This window comes from Microtus pennsylvanicus, chromosome 21, assembly GCF_037038515.1.
Source record: "Microtus pennsylvanicus isolate mMicPen1 chromosome 21, mMicPen1.hap1, whole genome shotgun sequence".
In the NCBI taxonomy this organism is placed as follows: domain Eukaryota; kingdom Metazoa; phylum Chordata; class Mammalia; order Rodentia; family Cricetidae; genus Microtus; species Microtus pennsylvanicus.
The window spans coordinates 1097264-1121872 of record NC_134599.1 but is presented as its reverse complement, the minus strand read 5'-3'; the positions used below and the strand labels follow the sequence as shown (position 1 = coordinate 1121872).

Here is a 24609-nt window from a genome sequence, read left to right as displayed (position 1 = left end):
AACAAAGGTAAGTTCATTTGATTACTAAATAAATCAATAAATTTGAAAGTTATATAATTGCAGACAATATCCCCATCAAGGAATTTAATTACCTTTTTTTCTTATATTATGGATGATATACTGCAAGGGTTTATGGTTTGTCTGATACATCCATTTATTTGATATTGGGACTTAGCTTTGATTTTTATATTATTTCATAAAAAATGTGATAACAGAGCTAAGAATGAGGCACTTTTGTAAAAAATACAGTCTTTATGGACTAATAAAGCACAGCTAGCTGACAGGATTTATACCTTCAAAAATCAAAAGTTAGCTGAAAAAAATCAATACCATTGAAAAGGATATTATTAATTTGACAGAAAAACATCTATCCATGTCAAAGGGTGCTAACAAATCATCTGAAATAATTCATACTGTAGAATGACTATCAAAATCTATTAAATGTTATGATACTTTAGCAGATAGAGTATCTCTCCGGGAAAACACTCTGCATCCCATGTAAATAAGATCCAAGGATTGGAACTTATCGTTAATGGAAAAACTTCATTGGAATCATGCAGAATAAGGATCAGCAGTTATATGAGTCAATGAAATCATTAGAAATATTCACAGGTCAAGACATTTAGGCTTTACAAAAGACAGTGGTAAAGATATTTGAAATGATGAGGAAATTATCAGAATTGATAAGGAGGGTGTGAAGGTACAAGGACAGGATTTAGCACTGCCTGTGTATGTCAGACTCAAAAAATGACTAACCAAGTGTTTTAGCTACTTACCCTGTAATCTCCTCTGACAAACCATCCAATACTAAATAACCAAAAGGATTCAGAGAATGTAAATGAAAAGTTATAGGTATGAATGAGCTAAAGGAAATTTAGCAAGCAGTAGTATCTAATGGCTTACATTCACCATTTGTTAGGGAGATGATGAAAACAGGCTTCCAGCAATAAGGCTAGCTTCAATTGGTTTCAGCACTCCTAGAGGACAGGCCACAACTACTGTGGGAATGTTACTAGTGAGAAGAGGCAAAAATGTTAGAGCAATAGGGAAGAGCAAAAGGATTTGAGGTCCCAAGACCAAATTCTGGGCAAGGGCACTTATGCTGATCCACAGGATCAAGATTTTTATGATGAACACATCTTGTCCCTATGCCACACAGCAGCCTTAAGTGCTTGGGACAGGATTCAAGAACTAGGAAAAATAATCGAATCCTGCACTAGGGTTAAACAAGGCAGAAGAGAACCCTTGAGTGACGTTTTACAATGAATAACTAAGGCTGTATAAAAATGAGTAACCAACTCAGAAGCTAGATGAGTACTTATTGAAACATTGGCTTTTGAAAATGCCAATTTAGAATGCAAAATGATACTTGGATCTTTAAAGGTTAGATCAGCACCAATGGATGAATGGATCCTGCATACAAAGAACATTGATATATTTGACTATAATTCTGAGGCTTGGGTAGAACAAACTTTTTCCCAAGGTATAGGAGACATCAAAATTCCAAATGCTTTAATTGTGATAGAATAGGACATCTGTGGAGGGATTGTAGACAAGGCATTTCAAGGAGTAATGTCTCTTCTAGGAATAACAAAAATAGAAGGTCTCTACTTTCTGGATCATGTAAAAGACATGGAAAATGTCAACATTGTATCAATGAAGGTAGATCATAAAAAGACAAACAAGGCAACATGATACCATCAGGAAATGCCTTGGGGGACCTCTCACAAGCCCACAGGTCAAACATTGTCCAATCATTCCCAGTCACAGTGGAGAACATGTCTCAGCAGGAAAATTTAAAAATTCAATGCCTGCTTTGAAAAAAAAAACATACTGCTCTAGATGATGAATTAAACATCGAGGATAAATCAAAAATTCCAATAAAAAATGAGAAACATATATTTGGGCATGCTGTGGGACAATGGGTTGTACCCTGTCACTTGTATTTTAAATAAACACTGATTGGCCAGTAGCTGGGCAGGAAGTAGAGTCAGGTTGACCAGCAAGAACTAGTGGCAGGGCAATGAAAACAATCAAACCTCGCCTTCTGGTTTATTTGAAGCAGAGTCCATCTTATTGCTTGAAAATGAGATGCATGCTCCAAGTACACCAGCCATGAGCTTTCAGAAAGATTCTCCTGACTCCAACTTTCATATTTCCTAAGGAGTCCTAGGTGTGTGTGTGTGTGTGTGTGTGTGTGTGTGTGTGTGTCCACACCTGGCTTCTTTATATGGGATTTGTAGGTGGGTAGATGGCCACTCTCAGATTTTCAGGGTTGTGCAGCAAGGGCTATCTCTCTAGACGGCATTGTGATCATTCTCTTTCTCTCTCTCTCTCTCTCTCTCTCTCTCTTTCTCTCTCTCTCTCTCTTTCTCTCTCTCTCTCTGTCTCTGTCTCTCTTTCTTACTCTCTCTCTCTCTCAGGACTTTTGAGAAAAGGTGTCTGGGAATAGCTCTGACTGTCCTGGAACTAACTCTTTACACCAGGCTGGTCTCTAACTACAGAGATTCACCTGTTTCTGCTTCCCTTCCTGCTGAGAGTAAAGGTGTTCACCACTATTGTCCAGCAACATTGTGGTAATTTGGATATTGTTTTCATTTTGGTTTTATGCAATCTTAGTTACTTTGAAGAAATAACTGTGGACTCTGCAGAGTGCTGAGGGTCTACATGCTTCTTCTGTGTTCTTGAGAAAGACTGCAGGCCTTGAAGCTGTCCGTGGTACAACTTGGAGTCTAGAGCTGCTAGGCTCTGCTTGGCCCCTAACAAAGCTCTGTAGCAAATGCTGTTTGTGAGAAGTTTGAAACTTTGTTTGGAACTTTATTCTGTAAAATGAAATTTAAAATCCTGAAACATGGCTGCCACACCAGAGATCCTGATATTTATAAGAGGTACCAGCCAATGGCCATCACTGGATGCGTACCAGACCAAAAGTCAATCTGGAATTCAGAACACTGTGTGTTTTAACACCACATTTGGGGTCCTCATCCCCCAATTCTGTAGAAAAAAAGTGGAGTTCTCCAGTTAAGGCAGAAAAGCACCTCGCTCTTCAACCCATATCTTTAGGGTCATTGTCCACTGCCTATCCCAGTTGTTGTAACAGCTCCCAAAATGGTTCTACATAAAAATAATGGTTCTTTCTACTGAAACTCCCATAGCCTGGGATAAAATGATAAATGTCCAGGCAAGAGGCAAGTAAGGTGAGAAGAGGTTTGCATTAGCTCACAATTTCAGGATACAGTCACTTATTTCAGTGAAGTCAAGGCAGCAGGAACTTTACGCAGTTAGTCACATCACATCTACACTTAACAGCAAAGAAAAATGAATGCATGCATGCTCGTTAGTGCTAAGTTCACTTTCTGCACTCACAGTATCCAGGATTCCTGTCTAGGGAATAGTGCTGTGTCCTCATGTATCAGTTGACTTAATCATCAATACAATCCCCTACTGACAGGAACACAGGCCAACCTGATCTAGACACTGTATCCTTTGTGAACACTTTATTTCCAAGGTGATTCTACAGTGTGTCAAACTGACAAATAAAACTTACTGTCCCAGTGAGGATAAGAGAAAGAATCCAGATGGGGAGAACAAGAAGGATGAGAGGACTCAGCACAAGTCAGAGGTCAGCTGTGTGCATTGTACTAATGGACTTTGGGGGTTCCAGCCTTTAGGTTAGTGGGTGATAATAATGTAGCTGAGAATGGAACCCACAGAAATAAATGGGGCATAGAAGCTCTGATTCCAGAAACTTCAGCTAATGAAGACTTTTCAAACTCATGGGCATGCTGCCTATGATTAATCCAGTAAGTCAGTAACCATATTCCAGTATAAATAAGGGGGCACCTGGATTTGAACCAGGGACCTCTTGATCTGCAGTCAAATGCTCTACCCCTGAGCTATACCCCCACTGGTACCAGTGTACCCAGTTAATACATTTCATCTGTGTGGTGATAAATTATGACTATAAAGTTAAATTACAGGTTCTCTGAGCCCTACTTTCCAGAGGCAGCCAGACCTGACTGGTGAGACGCCTTCCTCTCTAGGTCCATCTCTTTGTTTCTTTATTCTTCTCTCATACAATGCTCCTGACTGCTGCAGCTTGCCCTCCCTCCACTCTTCCTAGTTCTCCCCCACCTCCCTGTTCTCCCAGACCTACTGAACCTCTGTTTCCTTTCAGAAAAGAGCAGGCCTCCCAGGGATATTAACTGAATATGGAATAATGAGGCGATCAGACTAAGATCAAACCCTCATACCAAGGCTGAACGAGGCAACCCAGTAGGAGAGAAAGAGTCCCAAGAGAAGGGGAAAGAATCATAGACACCCCTACTCCCACTGTTAGGAATAACACAAAAACCCCAGCTAAACTACCATATCATACAGGCAGAGGCCCTAGCATAGACCCTGGCAGGCTCTGTGATGGTTGCTCCAGTATCTGTGAGCCCATATGAGCCCTACTTAGTGGATTCTATGGGCCTTGTTTACTGATGATCTCAAATATTCTGGCTTCCTCAATCCTCCTCCCACTCTTCCTTAGAGTTCTCTGACCACCACATAATGTTTGCCTCTTGCTGGGTTATGTTGTTGTTGTTGTTGTTTTGATTTTTTACTGCCTCTTTGTGGATTTCATATCCTGAATTCCACACTCACCCATTTCCCCATCCCCTCATCTCTGCTGTCTATCCTTGAGACCTTCCTCTACAAAGCAAAACAAAATTAAAAAGTATACCCCCAAAACAGAAAGAAAGAAAGAAAGAAACAAAGAAAGAAAGAAAGAAAGAAAGAAAGAAAGAAAGAAAGAAAGAAAGAAAGAATGAATGAATGGAAGGAAGGAAGGAAGGAAGGAAAGAAGGAAGGAAAGAAGAAGAGAATCACAGCAAAGTTTGGAAGCTGTATTGTGACCCAGTGAGTCACAGTGTATACCTCTTCCTCCACACATCTTTACTTGTGTTTGTTGAAATGTATCATTGGTCTGACTCAGGGCCTCTGGCTTCTGCTATCCTATGAATACTAGACCCTCAATGGGACTCCTCCTGGGTATCCTGTTGTGGTCCTGTGTCATGGAGATCCTGTAGCTTTGGATCTGCAGACATGGACACTTCACAGTTTCCAGCAGTTCACAGATGAGGTGGATGTTGAAGTGGGATAACTCATAGCCCTGGTTCAGCTGACCATCATCATCACCAGCTCTCCAGCTGGACCAGCTCTCCAGCACTGCCCCAGTTAGCTCACACAATGCAGCAGGCAGCAAGCTGCAGAACCTGTTCTCCTGCTCTCATGCCCTCAGGTCAGGCTCACAGTACTCACCATCAGGGCCAGACAAACTGTTTTCCCAGGGGAGGCTTATGACCTGCTCCCTCAATTGCTACAGTCAGTAAGGGACAAGGCCAGATCCTCAGATCTCATGGCCTGGAGGACAGCTCTTCTGCCTGCTGAAGATAGCTAGGGGGAGTGTATACTTTCCTCACCCAGTGCACCACATGACATACAAGGGAGGGACAGATCAGCTCTCCAGCTCTCATTCCCCTTGGCAGCTCACCTGTACTGCCCGCCCAGAGAGTCAGCTCTACCCAGATGACCAATTGAGGTGTAGTTCCAATTCTCCAACTCTCAAGACCTCAGGGTCAGCTCTCCCACCCATCACAGGAAGTGACGGACAGGGATGGAGGAAAGTCTTCTCTCCCTCACAAACTCCACCATATGGCAGATGAAGGATGGAGCCATATCTTCCATGATGGTTTGTTAGCTTGGGATCCCCTGCACCACCACCCCAACAGGTTTAGCTCTACTGCGCTGAAAGGTGAGGTATGCAGGGGCAACTCTCCTGAGTGCTGCAGTTGGTGAGGAGCAGGGTCAACTCTGTACAGCCCTATTCTCTCTGCCTTTGGTGGCAACAGGAGCCACCACTGACCTCACCAGAGATCGCACTGTGGCAGGCCTGGCCCATGCTTGATGAGCATCATCAGCCAAGGAAATTAGAGGAGCAGTCTGCAGACCTGAGCCCATTTCACCCTGCTGTCCTGGGTCAGCTCCTCAGCTGTCCAACTGCCTTCCACCTGGGCCTCCATCACCCTCTCCTCCTTCCATGAAGACAGAGTGGGCTCCCACTCAAGGTTCTCACAGGGCCCCAGTTGGCACTGGAGCAGCAACACTGCAGGGTCCCTGTCTCCCTGGTACAGCAGCTGAGCCGGGCTTTAGCCTGTGAGGATGAAGCAAGAGAGCAGAGGGCTGTAGAAGAGGAAGAAGCACGTGTCGGTAATGTCCACCCTCCACAGAGAGGCTGATTTTGTGTTTGTCTCCTTAGTTCTGGTGAACTTAGTTCTGAACATGTTCTAGTGAATATGTTCACCAGAATGACAAGGAGTGAGATGATTTATGGTGAGGCCTTCCTTTCTGTTCCCTGGATGTCTGTATGGATGTTGAGCCTGGAAAATCCAGAAGAAAGTTTCACCATAGTCCTTGCCTTCCCTTTAAGAACCCAGCAGAACCAGAGAAACTTGATATATGCAGGAGAAATGGAGACATTTAATAAGAATAGGAAGGTCATGGAGCTTGTAGGAGGAGATGGGAGGCAGCCGTCCATCCAAATGATGGGCTGACCTGTATCTCCCAGCTCTGTTGAGGAGCATAAATGTAATAAAAGGAAGAAATATAGGACTGAGCATAGGTGGTGGCTCCATGGGTGAAAACATAAACAAATAGACTATGGTAGGGGGCACCTATATTAGAACCAAGGACCTCTTGATCTGCAATCAAATGCTCTACCCCTAAGCTATGCCCCCTCCCAGAGAGAGATGTTTTATAAGTGACTTTCATCTTCATAGCCACACTCAACATTCCTAGAACGTATGCTTCTTACTTGGCAAGACCAGAACTGCTGCCACCACAAACTCAGCCCACACAGGCCCCTCTCCAGTCCCCGGTATTTCCCATGTTGTAATGTCAACACACACACAAACACACACACACAGACACACACACACACAGACACACACACACACACACACACAGACACACACAGACACACACACACAGACACACACACATACACACAGACACACACACACACACACACAAACACACACACACACACACACACATTACAGCCTGTGAGAGAAGCAGGTGGACATAAGCAACTACAAAGGACTTTAGATTTACCTGTCTGATTTCTTAAGTTATATACAATTTCTCAGGGTGAAGAGATTCTGACTAACTTCTTTGGGGAACTATGTGGTACTGGCATGTGAAGACATCTTTCCATTCTATGGATGGCCCCTGAAGGTAGTTTCAGGGTAGAAATATCTCGTCAGGCCTGAGTGAGTCATCAAGGAGCTCGGACAGCTGTCCTCTGACCGGAGGACACAGGGAGTTAGAAAATGCTGAAGCTGTGGCCTCTCCGTGACCTTCAGATCTGTTGTCACTACACAAAGGTATTGCCAAATGTTTATATAAAGATATGCGGCAGAATTCAATTATTTGGAAAACTTGTTATTATTTTAAAGGAAAAAGTCATAATGCCCTTCCAAATATTCTCTTAATGTTCCTGTCACTCAAAAGGGAGCCGTCCTCTAAAGTTTAGCTTTCTCTTTTCTGCCTGTGCCCTTATATAACTACACACAGGGTGGCAGGGATAGCGTCAGTAACTGCACTGTAGATGGAGTATAATTTCCATGCCTTGCTCCATTCTCACTTTCCCGTTACATTCATGCCCCAGCCTTCAGCTGGGCGAACGTCTGTGTTTCCATCACGATGAACTGTGAGCCCTGTGTGTAGCTGACGTGTGCCATTCTAAACAGGATGAAGATGTCTGGTAGAAGGTTTGTTTATTCTGAGTTAATGGCAGTCTGATCTTTAAACTGCTTTGTTTTCATAAACATCTACATCTTCCACAAACCTTGAGTTCTCTGGGAAGTACTTTTCAGTGTAATTTTCCATGCATTGATCAACAGATAATGAACGTTTCTCCTTTCTGGTTTCCAAGAGTGACCTGGAACTCCTGAGCCACTGTCCTCAAAGATCAACTGCACTGTAAAGACCCTGTGACTTCCTTCACCTTCACCATGACCTGCTTCTGTTCCACCATCTCTTCTGTGTGCAAGTCTCTGGAATTTTTAACAAATTGACGTTCCTTTTGGGAGATGAACCCCTTCTGTGAGTTGTTAATAGGAGTGAAGTTTCTAGCCTTTGTATCTATGATAAGACATTTAACTGTTCCCACACACTGTAGTGATGGTCTGTATATTTAATTTAAATAGTTTTCATAGAATAATGCGGCATTTTGATGAGAACAGCCAACATGGATTCTTATATTTAAATGTTTAGACCTTACTCAATGAACTGTTTAGGAAATATTAGGAGGTGTGACCTTCTTGGAGGAAGTGTCCACAGGAAGAGGCTTTGTGGTTGCAAATTTCCATATAAGACCCAGTTCTACTCTCTGACCCCTGCTTGTGGGTCAGATGTAAACTGTCAGTTACTGCTCCAGTGCCCTGCCTGCCCGCCTGCCACTATGCTTCCCACCTTGATGATCATGGACTAACTCTCCAAAACTGTAAGATGCTCCCAATAAATGCTTTATAGGTTTCCATGACCTCGGTGTGACTTCATAGCAACAGAACTGTATAGTAACATAGGCAGTAAAACAGTGGTAACACAGAACACTAAGTGAGAAATTGATATCACGACCTGAGTTATTGCTATAACAGACCTGACCATGCTGCTTGTAAGAAGATTCTAGAAGATGTGGGGACTTTGGATTAGAAAAGTATTTGGATGTTGTAAGTGGAGCTTAATGGGCCATGCTAACACAGGAGCTCGGAAAATCGTAGTGCTCAGAACAATGTGGTTGTAGAGGTTCAGCTTACGCAGCCTTCAAGATGAGGAAAATTAGTACTCTCATATTTTGGCAAAGATTGTGGCTGGGTTTTGCCCTTTACCAAAATTTTACCAAAAGCTAAAGTGAAGAGTCTTGGACTGATGTTGCTGGCAGAGGAGAGTCCAGGACGGCTTAGTGTTGACTGTCACATGGTTATCACTGATTCTAATGCAATGGAAAGAATCAAGGAGGCAAAACAAAATACAACGTGGATGACAGGGTTCCCTTGAGTTATCCTTTGGCTCTAACAATCTTTCAGAAGCAATGGGTCTCTGAGTTCAAGGCCAGCCTGGTCTAAAGAACAAGTTCTAGGACTGCAAGCACCAAACAGAGAAACCCTGTCTCATAAAAAAACTAATAATAATAATAATTATAAATTAAAAGATGTGGTTATTCATATAACATTCATGTCATTATTGGACTCATATGTCTTGAAGGCAGGTGGCTTTAATAGGTCACAGGGTTTGTATCTGATGATTACCTTTCTCCTCTGGTGCTGTGTGGAATACATTACAGCACCATGAAAGCTTATCAATATGGATAAAGAATTTGATCACCAGCCTAACATCTCCATCACAGCTGTGAACTAGGATAGAAGGACCCTGGCATGAGGAGGTGGCAGACAGGAGTGCAGTTGGCTCGGGACTGGGACTCACAGGATGAAGTAGATAATAGCAGAGTACTAGCAAGTACACGTCAGGGAGTGGTCATACAGGTTCAAAGATGTTCATTAGATATACATGAAGCAGTTGGGGGCATAGCTCAGGGGTAGAGCATTTGACTGCAGATCAAGAGGTCCCCGGTTCAAATCCGGGTGCCCCCTTCCTATGTCTCTTTTAGATACAAGAGACCAAATCTGATATTGGTTAACACAGAAGCAACTGATATACTGTGTTCCCCTGTGCTCTGTGTTCTGCCCGGGACTGGATACTGTACTCTGTCCTGAGAGGAGCTAGTAAACAACTCACTGTAAACCCATCCTGGTAGCACTCACATGTGACACAGGCTGAACTTCAAGGATCTGGAAGGCTCCATCACTGCAGGGAGGCAGCATAGAGTCCTATGAAGGTGAGGAGCAGGATTCCTCCTCTGCCAACTTTCAGAGCCAGCCCCTTGGGAAGGCCCTCCTGAGCTTCCAGAAAGAGCTCTTTTTACATGATGTTCATCCCAGCCAGTTCTTTGATTCCTGCTACTTCTGAGGAAAGACTTGGACCACATTTGTCTCCAACTGAGACTAAAACTCTGAGGAAGAGGAAAATGACTGACATCTCTTTGTGTCCTCAACATGGTCATGAGCGACCACAACATAAGAAGCTACATGGTGTTTGTTGAGTGAATAAATGATGGTGTAAAATAAAGGGCACCCTCCTCATATCTTAGCGAGCAGGGAATATTCTTTCCAGGCAAAGGATTTGCACCATTGAAAACTCAGAACCATCACCTCTTGCCTTGGCCACTTAAGGGAAATTGGAAGTTTACCTAAGAAAAATATGAGTTAAGAGTCCTTTCCAGGGCCAAAGCTGAAGTCTTTAACACACTTGAGAGAGAGGCATTGAAATGGGCTGACTAATGTTGGAGAGGAGGAAGTGGAGGGCTGACTTAAGTAAAACTCTTGCCAGGTCAAGATCAAAAGGAGGAACCAGTAGATCTTGAACATATAGGAAGCCTAGGTGTGGTGCCAAGGTTGAAGAGGTGCTAATTTCATGTTTCCCTCCCTATAAGTGGGGGTATAGCTCAGGGGTAGAGCATTTGACTGCAGATCAAGAGGTCCCTGGTTCAAATCCAGGTGCCCCCTTGCTAAATTTGATTTTGGTAGTTTACCTACCACATTCACCTTGGGGAGGACCTCAGTGTAGATAAAAGGTCTCCATTAGGTGAGAGTTCTTTAATAAACTCCAGAACCTCTCCCTCTTGCTGAGCCCCATAATATAGAGTAATTTCATGTCTTACATGGGGATGACTTATCCTCTTAAGAGAACTCTCACCCAAGGACCCAAACACTCACGACTCTGAGTCCACCCTTACCCGCATTAGCACAGTGATCAGAAACTGGAAATGATGGATTGACAGAATACAAGAAAAGTTCCCAGAGAGGAAGATGTGGGGTTGCATCAGGATTTTACAAGTACTCGACACGGTGGATGACATGTGAACTGAACGGCAAATGTCAAAGAAATCTAAGGCCGAGGGAAGATCTTACAGACCTAGGCCACAGGAGCAGGCGATTCACGCAGGACTGAAATCGTCATGGTAGTTAACCTTCCAACGCCAGTTCTTGAAGCACAGCTAATAAAAACTCAGACACAGAAATTTTGGGACAACCTGAAGACCAGAAAATAAAAGCAGCCTGCCTCTGGCTTTTACCTCAAAGTCAATCTGAAAACGTCGATCCTGCCTCCAGGAAACCTCATATTGAGACTGTACCTGAGAGCTGTCTCCTCCTGTCTTATAAGACACTCCAGTACAGCATTAAGAGCAGACACACTATATCCTGATTTCTATCACAAACCATTGTAGCTACTAAGATTAAAAGTGTGTATCATAGTGGCTACCGGGAATAAAGGTGAGTGTCATTGCTGTCTGGTCTGGAAGGCTGGCCAGTGTGGCTGTTTTACTTTTCTGATCTTCAGGCAAGCTTTATTTATGAAAATACAAATAAAATGCACTACACGTTCTTAAGAGTAGAAGACAGTAAGAAACATGTTTGGGGTTCCAGGACACCTCTGGCCAACAACTCTAAGGGATGTATCCCATGCCTGGAACTGTATTTTTATTTGGTAATCTATGGTTTCTCAGATGATCATACTCCCTTGTATAGGGCAATTTCAATTAAACTCTGGCATCACAGAGACATGTCAGGACAATTCAGGCTATCACCATTGCTCTCGGTTGCTATCAGAACCTGCTTTGAAATCCCTATTGCTGAAGACACCACACAGATTAGTCACAGGAGATGGGGGACCAAGTTGGTGCTGAACAGGAAGCTTTCTCCCTGTTGACTCCCTGTTGAGTTGGAACGTGCTTTGCAAACTGTCTTACTAAGCTGTGGACTCTGTGAAGAGCAATAGTGACCTGCATGGTAGGTTATGGAATATCTGTCCCCATTTTTCTGGATCCAAGAAAAGATGTTTGATACTGCAAATCTAAGAACAAAGAGCAGGTAGGGCAAGGTAGGCAAATGTTCTTAATTCTCACTTGAGAACCCCTAAACCAGATTATATGAGAGCATTACCCAAGGATGATCCTTAAGACACTCTAAGATGACTCAGACTCATGGGTTGTTTAGATATATTAATTTTTATAAGCATGTCCATGCTATTGATGTGGGAAACATGGGCTAAATCAGGCCCAAACAAGATAAGACTCATAAAGACCAAGCTGTAACAGAGTTCACATTTATGATACCTATGTTGTATCCTCTATCTTGAGCAGGGGTGAAGCAGCCTCCACTGTCTTTCCTCTTCCACCCTCTTGGTCTCCATCTGTGGAATCCCTCGATGAATCAGAACTAAGCCTAAAGAACTGATTCAGTCCTCACTAGTGTGGTAAAGCGAGAACCAGAGACTCTATGACTCGGCAGCATGGCACAGGACACTGCTGTGCCCAGAAGCACACAGTCTTGAGTCAGGGATTGCCTGACATGTAGCCAATTTCTCTGCCAATGATTTTTGCCCTTGTACCTGTAAAGACTCTCTTCATTACCACATCCCTGCACTGCCTTGCCCAAGATCATATGTTCTGTGAGTTCTCATATTCAGTGCCCTAGGACTAGACTCACCTTGAATGAAAAGTAGTATTAAAGAGAGACAAGGGCAATGTAACCTCCCAACAATGATGACCCTGTGTGTGTTTGTGTGAGTGTTTATGTGAATTTTTGTGTGTTTGTGTATGTGTGCATGGCAGGTATATGTTTTTGTACATAAGTGTGTATATATGCCATGGAGCATGCTGGGAGGGCAGAGGAAAGCCTGGGTTGTCAGACCTCACCTTCTGCTTTATTTGAAGCAGAGTCCATCTTATTGCTTGAAACTGGAATGCATACTCCAAGTTCACCAGCCATGAGCTTTCAGAAAGATTCTCCTGACTCCAACTCCCATCTTTCTTTAGTAGTGCTAAAATTACATACACGTGATTCCACATCTGGCTCTTCATATGGGATTTGTAGATGGGTACATATCCAAACACAGGTTCTCAGGCTTGGACAGTAAGTGCGAATGCCTGCTGAGCCATCTCACTAGACAGCATTGTGATCATTCTCTCTCTCTCTCTCTCTCTCTCTCTCTCTCTCTGTCTCTGTCTCTCTGTGTCTCTCTCTGTCTCTGTCTCTCTCTGTCTCTCTCTGTCTCTCTCTGTCTCTCTGTCTCTGTCTCTCTCTGTCTCTCTCTGTCTCTGTCTCTCTCTGTCTCTGTCTCTCTCTGTCTCTGTCTCTCTGTCTCTCTCTCTGTCTCTGTCTCTCTCTGTCTCTCTCTCTGTCTCTGTCTCTCTCTGTCTCTCTCTGTCTCTGTCTCTCTCTGTCTCTCTCTCTGTCTCTGTCTCTCTCTGTCTCTGTCTCTCTCTGTCTCTGTCTCTCTCTGTCTCTGTCTCTCTCTGTCTCTGTCTCTCTCTGTGTCTCTCTCTGTCTCTCTCTGTCTCTGTCTCTCTCTGTCTCTGTCTCTCTCTCTGTGTCTCTCTCTGTCTCTGTCTCTCTCTGTCTCTCTCTGTCTCTGTCTCTCTCTCTGTCTCTGTCTCTCTCTGTCTCTCTGTCTCTGTCTCTCTGTCTCTCTCTCTCTGTCTCTCTCTCTCTCTGTTTGTCTCTCTCTCTCTTGTGTTTTTGAAACACGGTTTCCCCGTGTCACTCTGTAGACCTGGCTGACCTCTAACTCACACAAATCCCCCTGCCACTGCCTTTCTGCGTGCTGGGATTAAAGGTGTATGCCACTATTGCCGGCAACACTGTGATTTGGTTATTATATTCATTTTGTTTTATGCAATTAAGTCACTCTGAAGAAGTAGCTGAGGCCTCTGCCCAGTGAGGAGGGTCTGCATGCTCCTGTGTCTCCAGCAAAGACAGCATGCTGTGGAGCTGTCCATGGTACAACCTGGAGCTCCAGAGCTGTCAGGCTCTGCCAGGTCTTTCACAAGACGCTGTAGCAAATGTTGTTTGTAAAACGTTAGAAACTTTGGTGAGAATGTTGCTTTGTGGAGTGAAACTTTAAAAGCTGATGTGCCTGATGGTAGTTAAGCATGCCTTTAATCTAAACACTCGAGAGGCAGAGGCAGGCAGATCTCTGTGAGTTTGAGGCAAGCCACTTGGTCTATAAGAGCTAGTTCCAGGATAGGCTCAAAAAACAACTGTGTTTATTTTTAAAAAAAAAAAAACTGCTGAAGCATAGCTGCCACACAACAGATCCTGATGATTTAGAAGATGTGCCACCCAATGACCACCATTGGGTGCCCACCAGATCATCAGTCAGCCTAGAATCCAGGAGGCTGTGTGCTATGTATCCCAGCTCTGGAGAAACAAGTGGAGTTCTAAGGTTAAGGCAGAAAAGCACCTTGCTCTTTAACCCCAGTCTTTAGGATCATTGCCCACTGCCCACCCCAGTTGTGGTGCCTGCTCCCATACATGGTTCTATACTCAAATACTGGTTCTTTCTACTGAAGCTGCCATAGCCTGGGGTAAAATGATAATTGTCCAGACAAAAGGCAAGTAAGGGAAGAAGGGGTTTGCATTAGCTCACAATTTCAGGATACAGTCACAATTTCAGCGAGGTCAAGGCAGCAGGAACTTTACACACTTAGTCACATCACATCTACCCTCAACAGCAGAGAAAAATGAATGCACGCATGCTCGTTAGTGCTGAGCTCACTCTGCACTCACACTGGCCAGGATCCCTGCCTAGGGAACAGTGCTGTGTCCTTATGCATCAATTGACTTAACCATCAATCAATCCCCTACTGAAAGGAGCACAGGCCAACTGATCTAGACACTGTATCCTTCATGTGCACTTTATATCCAAGCTGATTCTACAGTGTGTCATATTGACTATTAAAACTTACTATGCCAATAAGGATGAGGGAAGAAATGCAGATGGGGAAAAACAAGAAGGTAGAGAGGACACAGCATAGGTCAGAGGTCAGCTGAGTGAATTGTACTAATGTTCTTTGAGGGTTCCAGCCTTTAGGTTAGTGGGTGATTATAATGTAGCTGAGAATGAAACCCAAAGAAATAAATGGCGCATTGAAGCTCTGCTTCCAGAAACCTCAGCTAATGAAGACTTTCTAATCTCATGACCTTCCTGCCTAAGATGCAGTAACCAGATTCCAAAAAAGTAAGGGGGCACCTGGATTTGAACCAGGGACCTCTTGATCTGCAGTCAAATGCTCTACCCCTGAGCTATACCCCCACTGGTACTAGTGTACATTTCATCTGTGTGGTGATAAATTCTGCCTATAAAGTTAAATTACAGGTCCTCTCAGACCTACTTTCCAGAAGCATCCAGACCTGACTGGTGAGACGCCTTCCTCAGCTCTGAAACTCTCTAGGTCCATCTCTTTGTTTCTTTATTCTTCTCTCATACAAATCTTCTGACTGAAGCCTGCCCTTTCTCCACTCTTCCTAGTTCTCCTACAACCTCCCTGCTCCCCCAGACCCACTGAACCTCTGTTTCCTTTCAGAAAAGAGCAGGCCTCCCTGGGATATTAACTGAATATGGAATAATGAGGCAATCAGACTAGGACCAAATCCTCATATCAAGGCTGAACGAGGCAACCCGGTAGGAGAGAAAGAGTCCCAAGAGCAGGGAAAGAGTCAGAGACCCCCCACTCCCACTGTGAGGAGTCACACAAAACCCCAGCTAAACTACCATGTCATACAGGCAGAGGCCCTAGCATAGACACAGGCAGGCTCAGTGGTGGTTGCTCCAGTCTCTGTGAGCCCCTATGAGCCATACTTAGTCAATTCTATGGGCCTTGTTTACTGATGTCCTTGACCCTTCTGACCCTTATGGCTTCTACAATCCTCCTCCCTCACTTGCATAGAATTCTCTGAGTGCTGCCTGATGATTGAGTCATCCTGGTTCTTGTTTGTTTGTTTTTTCTGTTTACTTTTTACTGGTTCTTTGTGCATTTCACATCCTGCATCCCACACTCACTCATTTCCCCACCCCCTCATCTCTGCCTTTTGCCCTTGAGACCTTCCAGCCCCAAAGCAGAACAAAATTTAAAAGTATAGCGAGAGAGAGGGGGGGAGAGGGAGAGAGAGAGAGAGAGAGAGAGAGAGAGAGAGAGAGAGAGAGAGAGAGAACAAGAAAAGATCACAGCATAGTGTGAAAGCTGTATTGTGGCCCTCTTAGTCCGCACATCTTTACTTGTGTTTATTGAAATGGATCATTAGTCAGACCCAGAGCCTCTGGCTTCTTCTCCCCTATCAATACTGAGCCCTCACTGGGACTCCTCCTGGGTATCCTGTTGTGGTCCTGTGTCATGGAGATCCCGTAGCTTTGGATCTGCAGACCTGGACTCTTCACAGTTTCCAGCAGTTCACAGATGAGGTGGATGTTGAAGTGGGATAACTCATAGCCCTGGTTCAGCTGTCCATCATCATCACCAGCTCTCCAGCTGGACCAGCTCTCCAGCACTGCCCCAGTTAGCTCACCCAATGCAGCAGGCAGCAAGCTGCAGGACCTGTTCTCCTGCTCTCATGCCCTCAGGTCTGGCTCACAGTACTCACCATCAGGGCAGCCAAACTGTTTTCCCAGGGGAGGTGTATGGCTCTCCCAGTTGCTACAGTCAGTGGGGTACAGGGCCAGCTCTTCCAGTCTCATGCCCTTAGGCCAGCTCTTCTGCCTGCTGAGGATGGCAATGGGTTGGAGGGAGGGCATATTTCTCTTGTGCAATGCACCATGTCTTACAAGGAAAGGACAGGCCAGCTCTCCCTGCCGCCCGACTGTGGTATAGGGCACATTCCCCACTCTCATGACCTCAGGAGGTGAGGGGGAGGGTGGAGGAAGGTCTTCTCTCCGTCACCCACTCAACCATATGGCACATGAGCCATATCCCCCACGCTCTTTTGTAGTTGGCGATCCCTGCCCCTCTCAGCAGGTACGGCTCTACTGTGCTGGCAGGTGAGGTGTGCAGGGCCCACTCTCCTGAGTGCTGCAGTTGGTGAGGAGCAGGGCTGTCAATCAGGGTTCTTACAGAACCCCAGCTGGCACTGCAGCAGCAACACTACAAGGTCCCTCTCTCCCTGGTAGAGCAGCTGAGCCCAGCTTTAGCCTGTGAGGATGAAGCAAGAGAGCAGGGGGCTCTGGAAGGGGAAGAAGCTCCTGTGAATAATGTCCACCGTCCACAGAATACCTGATTCTGGGATGTGTCTCCTTTGTTCTGAACACATGCTCACCAGACAGCAAAGGAGGGAGATGATTTATGATTAGGTCTTCCTTTCTGTTCCCTGGATGTCTGTATGGATGTTGAGCCTGGAAAATCCAGAAGAAAGTTCCACCATAGTCCTTGCTTTCCCTTTAAGAGCCCAACAAAACCAGAGAAACCAGATATATGCAAGAGGAATGGAGACATTTAGTAAGAATAGGAGGGATATGGAGCTTTGCAGGAGGAGATGAGAGGCAGCTGTCCATCCACATGATGGGCTGACCTGCAGAAGGTGTAGCCCAGATTAAATGTGGAAAATCCACGTCAAAAGAACCAGATCAAAGGTGAGTCTTCTCACTTCAGATGATTCATTTAAGCAAAACACAAAACACCGGGCTGGACAGAAAAATCAATTCCCTGCACCCCTGTGGCCACTCACAACTGTCTGTAACTCCAGTTCCAGAGCATCTGACACAGAGTTACATGCAGGCAAAACATTAATCAATGCTCATACAATAAAAATTAATAATCTAAAAGAAAAGGAGAAAAGCCCTCACAGCTTTATCCAGCTAGTTGGGGTCTAGTTCATCCCTGGTGCAGTCAAGTGGATGGCAAGAAATAGCTAGTACAGGGTTCAAGTTCTTCCCTCCATAAATCCTCCCCAGAACCCTCATCCAGTACCCCAGCCTAATCTGGCCTCCCCTGCCTACCTCTAATCCTCAGGTCCTTCCCACATCAACCTCTCTGCCCTGACAGATACTGTACATCCTGTGCTAGGGTCTAGCTGCGTTAGTCATTTGATTTTCCCTTCACCCACCTACTCTGAGCTCCAGATTCTCCCTAAGCTCCAGGCTTGGACCAGAATGTCCGTCATACAGCACCCCTGTGTCTACCTGACTTCCTTCCATCTAAGATATCTCCATCCTTTAAAACCAACCCGGCTCAGGCATCCTGAGTCTGCCCCAACTTGTTCTGTTCATATCAGACATAGAACTAACAAAGAAGTCCACTGCCCAGATCTCATCACAAAATATAAACAATATGAAAACTCAAAGCAGTAACTGCCCCCCTATAAAAATTACCACCAGTCCTATAGAAATGTTCACTAAAGAGAATTCCCTCGGTGAACCCCAGGACACAGAATTTAAAAGTACATCTTGAACTTTGTGGCACAGCCAGAAGGCCCTCAGAAAGGCAGCCCCTCTCCAGACTTCCAAGCCTCTAGATCTATGAGATGCACCCTTCTTTTTATTGAGAATTCCCCATGGGAGAGCCCATCACTACGACACCACCAAAGGGACAAAGCCCCATCTTTACCTCGTTCCTGAATCAAATATCACATGAGCTCAACATGGCTTCGGGACTTTAGAGTTTCCCAAACCACATTGACTCTCTTCCTAAACCTTCTCTTCTTCAGAGTTTCCCCTTCTCATTAAGAAACCACTCTGACCTTCTAGCTGTCTAGTTATCTAAATGGAAATTGGGAGTTTGCATACCTAGTACCCAGTGCATGGAGCCATTGGCGAGCTCTAGGTACTTCACATATGGGCTTTGGGGAAGCTAGTCCCACCCACTTTCCACCAGAGAGTTAACCAAGAGGCTTCACTTTATCTGACACAAGTGTGTCTCAGTAGAATTCTCTTCTCCTTGTCCTGTCACGTGTGGAGTGACACTTCTGCATAGGAAGGCAAACACTCAAGACCACACTGGCTGGGGAGATAGATTTCCAACATAGAAGAAAACAGTTTGAAACTGTGTGTAGTAGACCCAGCCAGACCTGGGTACATCATTTCTTTCATGCAGACTCTATAACCCAGCACTTGGTAGGGAAAGGAAGATGAGATTCTGACAAGGCTATATGTAAAAGCAGTAGGTACAGAGTATTACTGGGTTTGAACTCATGAACCTTTTCATCTGCAGTCAAATACCCTAACCCTGTAATATTACCCCTGTGGAGGAATGGTACTTAGCTAACAATGTTCTTTATTTTGTTAACACTCAGACCTGTAAAGTTTAAATGCAGGGCCTCTCAGGCCTGCTCCCTAGAAGCTGCTAGACATGACTAGCAAGATGGTATCCTTCAGCTCTCCAGTCTTCCAGATCTGTCCTGGGATGGGGACAAGAAAGAGGAAAGAAGCAGCCTGCAGCCCTGAGCCCATTTCACACTGCTGTCCTGGCTCAAGTCCTGCTTTGGCCCAGAAAAACCTCTCCTCCTTGCATGAAGACCAAATGGGCATTTGTTACACAGATGTGTTCCGTGCCTGGTTGGCCTTTGCACCAACAACGCTCCAGAATCCCTCACTGCCCGGCTGCTGGCCTCCGAGGTTGAAGGAAACGTGCGGTGGCACTGGGGCAGGAGAAGCAGCTCAGGTTTCACCCACTATAGACAGAAGACCTGGGTTCTGATTTCTCCAGGTTCTGACCACCAATGTCTACACTACTGTGTATGACAAGAAGAGAATGGAAACCGGGTTGGTGGTGGCCATCGGCTCCTGGGACGTTCTCTGTCCTAAAGAACTGTATATCACAATGCCTACCACGCTCTGAGAGTTTAATAGACTCAGAAATTACAAATATACAAACATATGAGCTAGACTCTAAGAATAAGAGGGACATTCAAACCACAGAAAGAGACAGGAGGCAGTTTCCATCTCTATGTCTTGTTTAAGGGTTGGCCTGTAGCTTCCAATTCTATCAAGGACCATAATGTGAATAAACCAAAGAAAATAGATCTAAATATAATCAATAACTAGTATGTGTGAAAAAAGAAATAGCAATTAAACAAAAAGAGCAAGCAGGGGATACCCAGGCTTGAACCAGTGAACTCAGGAACTGAAGCCAGATCTTCTACCCATGAGCTATACCCACTGCTCTACCCTGTGGGTCTACTAACCACCTTTTAAAGTCACAGACGTACACAGCAGTCCCGTATGAGATAGGAAATTTCTACTTATTTCTGGAGAGTAAGACTAGTACAGAATTCTTCCAAACTCAGTCCAAAAGGATCCCTCTCCTATCTACAGTGTGCCCAGCTCCACCCTGCTCACGTGTCTTCACATCCTTTCTTCAGTCTGTAAGTACAGCAGACCATACACTACATTCATAATACCATAGGGGCTCTGGGAATCCCTCATGTCATAGACCACAAAAACCTCAGTTGGAAGTACCATGCCTAACTTCCTCGAGACACCTGTAGTACCTACATCAGAACACACCATCCAGCCTGTGCGTCTGTACATTCCCTGGTTGTGATTGGACAATGAAGAAGTTCTGAGAACCACCAGGAAGACACCGTGGAACAAGGACCACAAAGCATCTCTATGGACACAGTTCTACTGTGATCCTTACCCCACTACATGAATGTGTCCACAGCATTCGTATCAAAATACCTCTCACAAGTGTTTTTCAAGGGTAAATATTGCTATTAAAATTTATCATTTTAAAAAATTCTCAGTTCTTTGTGTGTCGCTCTGTCACCTAGAGACAGCCACTTTTATGGTTTGGATTCTTTCTTCTAGACTCTGAGCCTTATGGAAGGAAATAGATAGACTCAGTAAGATCTTCTTTGTCTAAGACAATCAGATTAGAAATCACTAACACACTTCTGTGGAAAAGAGTTTTAATTCACAGACTCCCATCTCTTCTCATCTTTCAGAGGGACATACTGCAACATTAAGTGGAATTTCTTTGTTTTTATTATGGTTAGGAATGCTCACAACTCATCCAACTGTGCTACGGAGAATCACGAGGTCTGGGAGGACTTTGTTTTCCTGGAGTTGGTGACAACCCCATGTTCTACTCAGCTTTGATTGTCAACTTGACACAGCCTGGGGTCACCTGAGAGAAGCTTCATTTGGGGGTTGCCTGTATCAGATTGGCCTTCATCATTTTATCTTTCTATGATTTCATTAATGCTTTTATTTTTCTTCAATATATTTGGTGCATCCCCTTCATTGCTAATTGACATTGGAAGGGTGATACCATTCACTAGGTGGGTGGTCCTGACCTGTATAAGAAACAAATCTAAGCATGGGTCGGCCAGAAAGCCAGCAAGCTTGTTCCTCTATGGTTTCTGCTTCAAGTTCCTGCTTGAGTTCTCACCATAGCCCTCTCAGTGGAGGACTGTTCCTTAGAGATGTGAGCCCTAAACCCTGCCCTCCGCTAAGGTATCTTCACAGCAACAGAGCAGGAACTAGGATGCTGCGATTGCAACTGCCTTGTCTCCTTAAAGTATCAGAGTTTCCTCACCTATAAGGTCTCTATAAATGCCTTTCAGGTGCCTGGCAGTGATGGCATACGCCTTTAATCCCAGCACTCGGGAGGTAGAGCCAGGTGAATCTCTGTGACTTCAGGGCCAGCCTGGTCTACAAGAGCTAGTTCCAGGACGGGCCACAAAGCTACAAAGAAACTTTGTCTCAAAAAACAAAAACAAAAATAATAAATAAATAAAATAAAATGCCTCTCAGAGCAATGTTCCATACAGGAAAGCTTCAGATCATGAATTCTTCCACTTTATTTGCCAGTACTGAGCCAAGCTCCTGCTCGCTTTGTACTGAGGACACCAAAGAGTTCAAGGTACAGTCAAGGCCCCTTGACATCACCTTCACAAAAACAACTTTTCTTTCCATTTATCTCTGATGTGTGGAGTCTCCTCTTTCCCACATTTCTAGTGTTGAATTTAAAAAAGAAAAAATTCTTCACCTTACCAGATGACTTCCTCCCATTGCTTTCTGTGAGAGCTGAATGAGGGAAATTGCTGTGTCTGACGGCACTGCCATTCTGTGTGTGCACTGACTTGCAGTCTGGATGGCACTGATTTAGGGACAAATGTGAGTCCTTTCTATTGTGAACTATGTTTCCTGGTGTATTCTAATATCTAGTGTACTGTTTAGCCACTGTGGCTTCCTGGCCTGTGTGTGTCTAATGTTTCTTTGGCCGGTTACATTTTTAAGAGCTTCCTTTTGGCTCTGATGTTCTTTGGTGTGCACTTTGATAGATTGGGGATGATCATATCTTTATCTACTGTGCTCAGCACTAGAAAGATTTTTTTTTTTTTGGTTTTTCGAGACAGGGTTTCAATATTGTTTGGATTAGTCTAGATTCTGGCACTGCATATACACAGGGTAGAGACTTTCTGATGCCATAAGCTGGGGCACTCATAGGACTCTGTTAGTGTCTCTTCCATCGTTCATGGCTTTCTATATTTCACTGCCTCGTGTCCAGTATATTGAAATGATTATTTCACATTCTCCCCATGTCTTGATTGTTTTAGGTTGGGTGATAAAAATTCAGCTAGAATCAGCACAAATCTTGGTCAAGAGGCATCTACTCCTTCAAAAGAAGTCGTGGACTTGGCTCTATGCTTGCCGCACTGTGAGGACCTGCATTCGGACCCCAGCCCTGTGTAGAAGCCAGGCTTCAGTGCACAGCTTCAACTCAGGCAGCACTGGCAGGATGGAGACAGGCAGCTCACCAGAGCTCACTGGCTGGACCACCTTGCCAAATAGGCGAGCTCCAGGTTCAGTGAAAGACCTTGACTCAAAATAAAGGACAGAGGCCAGCAAAATGGCTCAGTGGACAAAGGCTCTTGCTATCAAGACTGGGGATGTGAGTTAGACACCAGGCCCCACATGGTCGAAGGCGAGAACCAATGCCCGTGGGCTGTCCTCTGATCTCTGCACACTGGCATACACACATGCAGCCTATATCTTGGAAGAGGGACTCTTAATTGAGAAAATGCCTCTGTAAGATTGATCTGTAGGCAAGAGCCTATCTCACTGTGGATTGTACCACCCCTGGGCAGGTTGTCTTAAGTTGTATAAGAAAGCAGGCTGAGCAAGCCATGATAAGCAAGCCAATAAGCAACACCCCTCAAGTCTTCTGCCTCAGTTCCTGCCTCAGTTTTAGGTTTCTCCCTTGACTTCCCTTAATGAAAGAGTCTAAGTTGAGAGTTGTAAGGTAAAATTAACACTCTCCCACCAAAGTTAATTTTGTTCGTAGTATTTTATCACAGCAATATAAACCCTAACACACACAGACTGCACAGTAGCACACACACTGCACAGTAACACACACACACTGCACAGTAACACACATACACACACACTGCACAGTAACACACACACATTGCACAGTAGGAGAGTAAATGATACATGTAATTTAAAATAAAAAGGTGGAGAGCAATAGAGGAAGGCACTTGATATCAGTCTTGTCTGCAGGCACACACATGTAGCACACACACCACACACACACACATACACATACAAAAAAGAATAATCTATATGAGCTTCCCAGTCTGGAGTCCTGCCCATCTCCTCACACTCAGCATGGGCTACACTAACTACCCTGTCCCCTCCTGCCCATGGTCTTCCCCATCTGGAGTCTAAGCCTAGGAACAAACCATTCATTTTTGTCTAAGCCAGAGCCTGCGCCGCGTTCCTCGGACATCCTTTTCTTCAACCCTGTGCGTCTAACTCTTAACGAATGTGACCAGCTCTACTTCGCCTGTCTCCCTGGTTTTCTCTTTTCTCCCTGACGTACTCATGTGAAGGTCAGCATCATTTCTCACATGGCAGTTTGGCCTGTATCAACTCGGTGTGACTGGAACTACCTTCCCAGTATCGTCTCCCCGAGCCAAAGAAGCCTCCTATTACTCTCTGAAAGTGTTCATTGCGGGGTTCACAGACACAGCAATCTCACATGTTCTGCTTCTTCCCAGTGGCCAGCCCTGTCCATTAGCAGTTGTCCCAAGGCCACCACAAAACACATAGCTGAGTATCTACAGAGTGGTGGAAAAGCAAAAGCAACATTCTGTAGAGTCTTTTACCAGCCCCCTTCACATTCCCGTGGGGTCCCCTTTCTCCTAGCTGTCCATTATCCACCAGTCCACGAGGACAAAGGAGCAGAGAGCTTCAGATGACCGATGAACACAGAAGAAGTAACTTTCTGGGATATGACTCCTGTGAGCCAGCTCAACTTTGTTGCAGAGTGAGGGGAGATAGAAAGGACGGACAAAGGCTGGGCATCGCCTAATTTGCATTGGGTGGCTTGCTCCTGTCACATAGCTGGATTAGTGGCAACACGACCCTGTGAAAATAGCTAGATCATGTTACTTAACTACCACATGGGCAGCAGGGAAGGGAACTGTGTCCAGGTCAGACATCCTCAAATAAGGCTAGGTAGAGAGCAGGAAGCCCACTCTGGGAGGCAGTCCTCCATATTGTGCCAAGCCTGGGGAGAGCTGCTAAGCTATGGCACACTGCAACCTCTAACCAGCAGGGCCCAATCCACTCCCATGCAAGCAGCTAGATGTCTGTGGTCCTGGGTTCTCCCGTTATTGCAACTAACTGGCCCCAATCTCTGGACTACAGAAAGGCTGGCTAGTGGCT

At 44.9% G+C, this 24609-nt stretch overlaps 4 non-coding genes across 4 annotated transcripts; 2 read left to right on the top strand and 2 right to left on the bottom strand.

Annotated features, from left to right (window-relative positions):
• Positions 1–3834: 3834 nt before the first annotated feature.
• On the bottom strand, positions 3835–3906 carry Trnac-gca (transfer RNA cysteine (anticodon GCA)). Its single transcript has one exon. It is a non-coding gene; the product is annotated as a tRNA-Cys (tRNA).
• A 5717-nt stretch (positions 3907–9623) lies between these two features.
• Positions 9624–9695, top strand: Trnac-gca (transfer RNA cysteine (anticodon GCA)). The gene has a single exon. It is a non-coding gene; the product is annotated as a tRNA-Cys (tRNA).
• A 900-nt stretch (positions 9696–10595) lies between these two features.
• Trnac-gca (transfer RNA cysteine (anticodon GCA)) lies at positions 10596–10667 on the top strand. Its single transcript has one exon. It is a non-coding gene; the product is annotated as a tRNA-Cys (tRNA).
• A 4519-nt stretch (positions 10668–15186) lies between these two features.
• On the bottom strand, positions 15187–15258 carry Trnac-gca (transfer RNA cysteine (anticodon GCA)). The gene has a single exon. It is a non-coding gene; the product is annotated as a tRNA-Cys (tRNA).
• Between the last annotated feature and the right edge of the window lie 9351 nt (positions 15259–24609).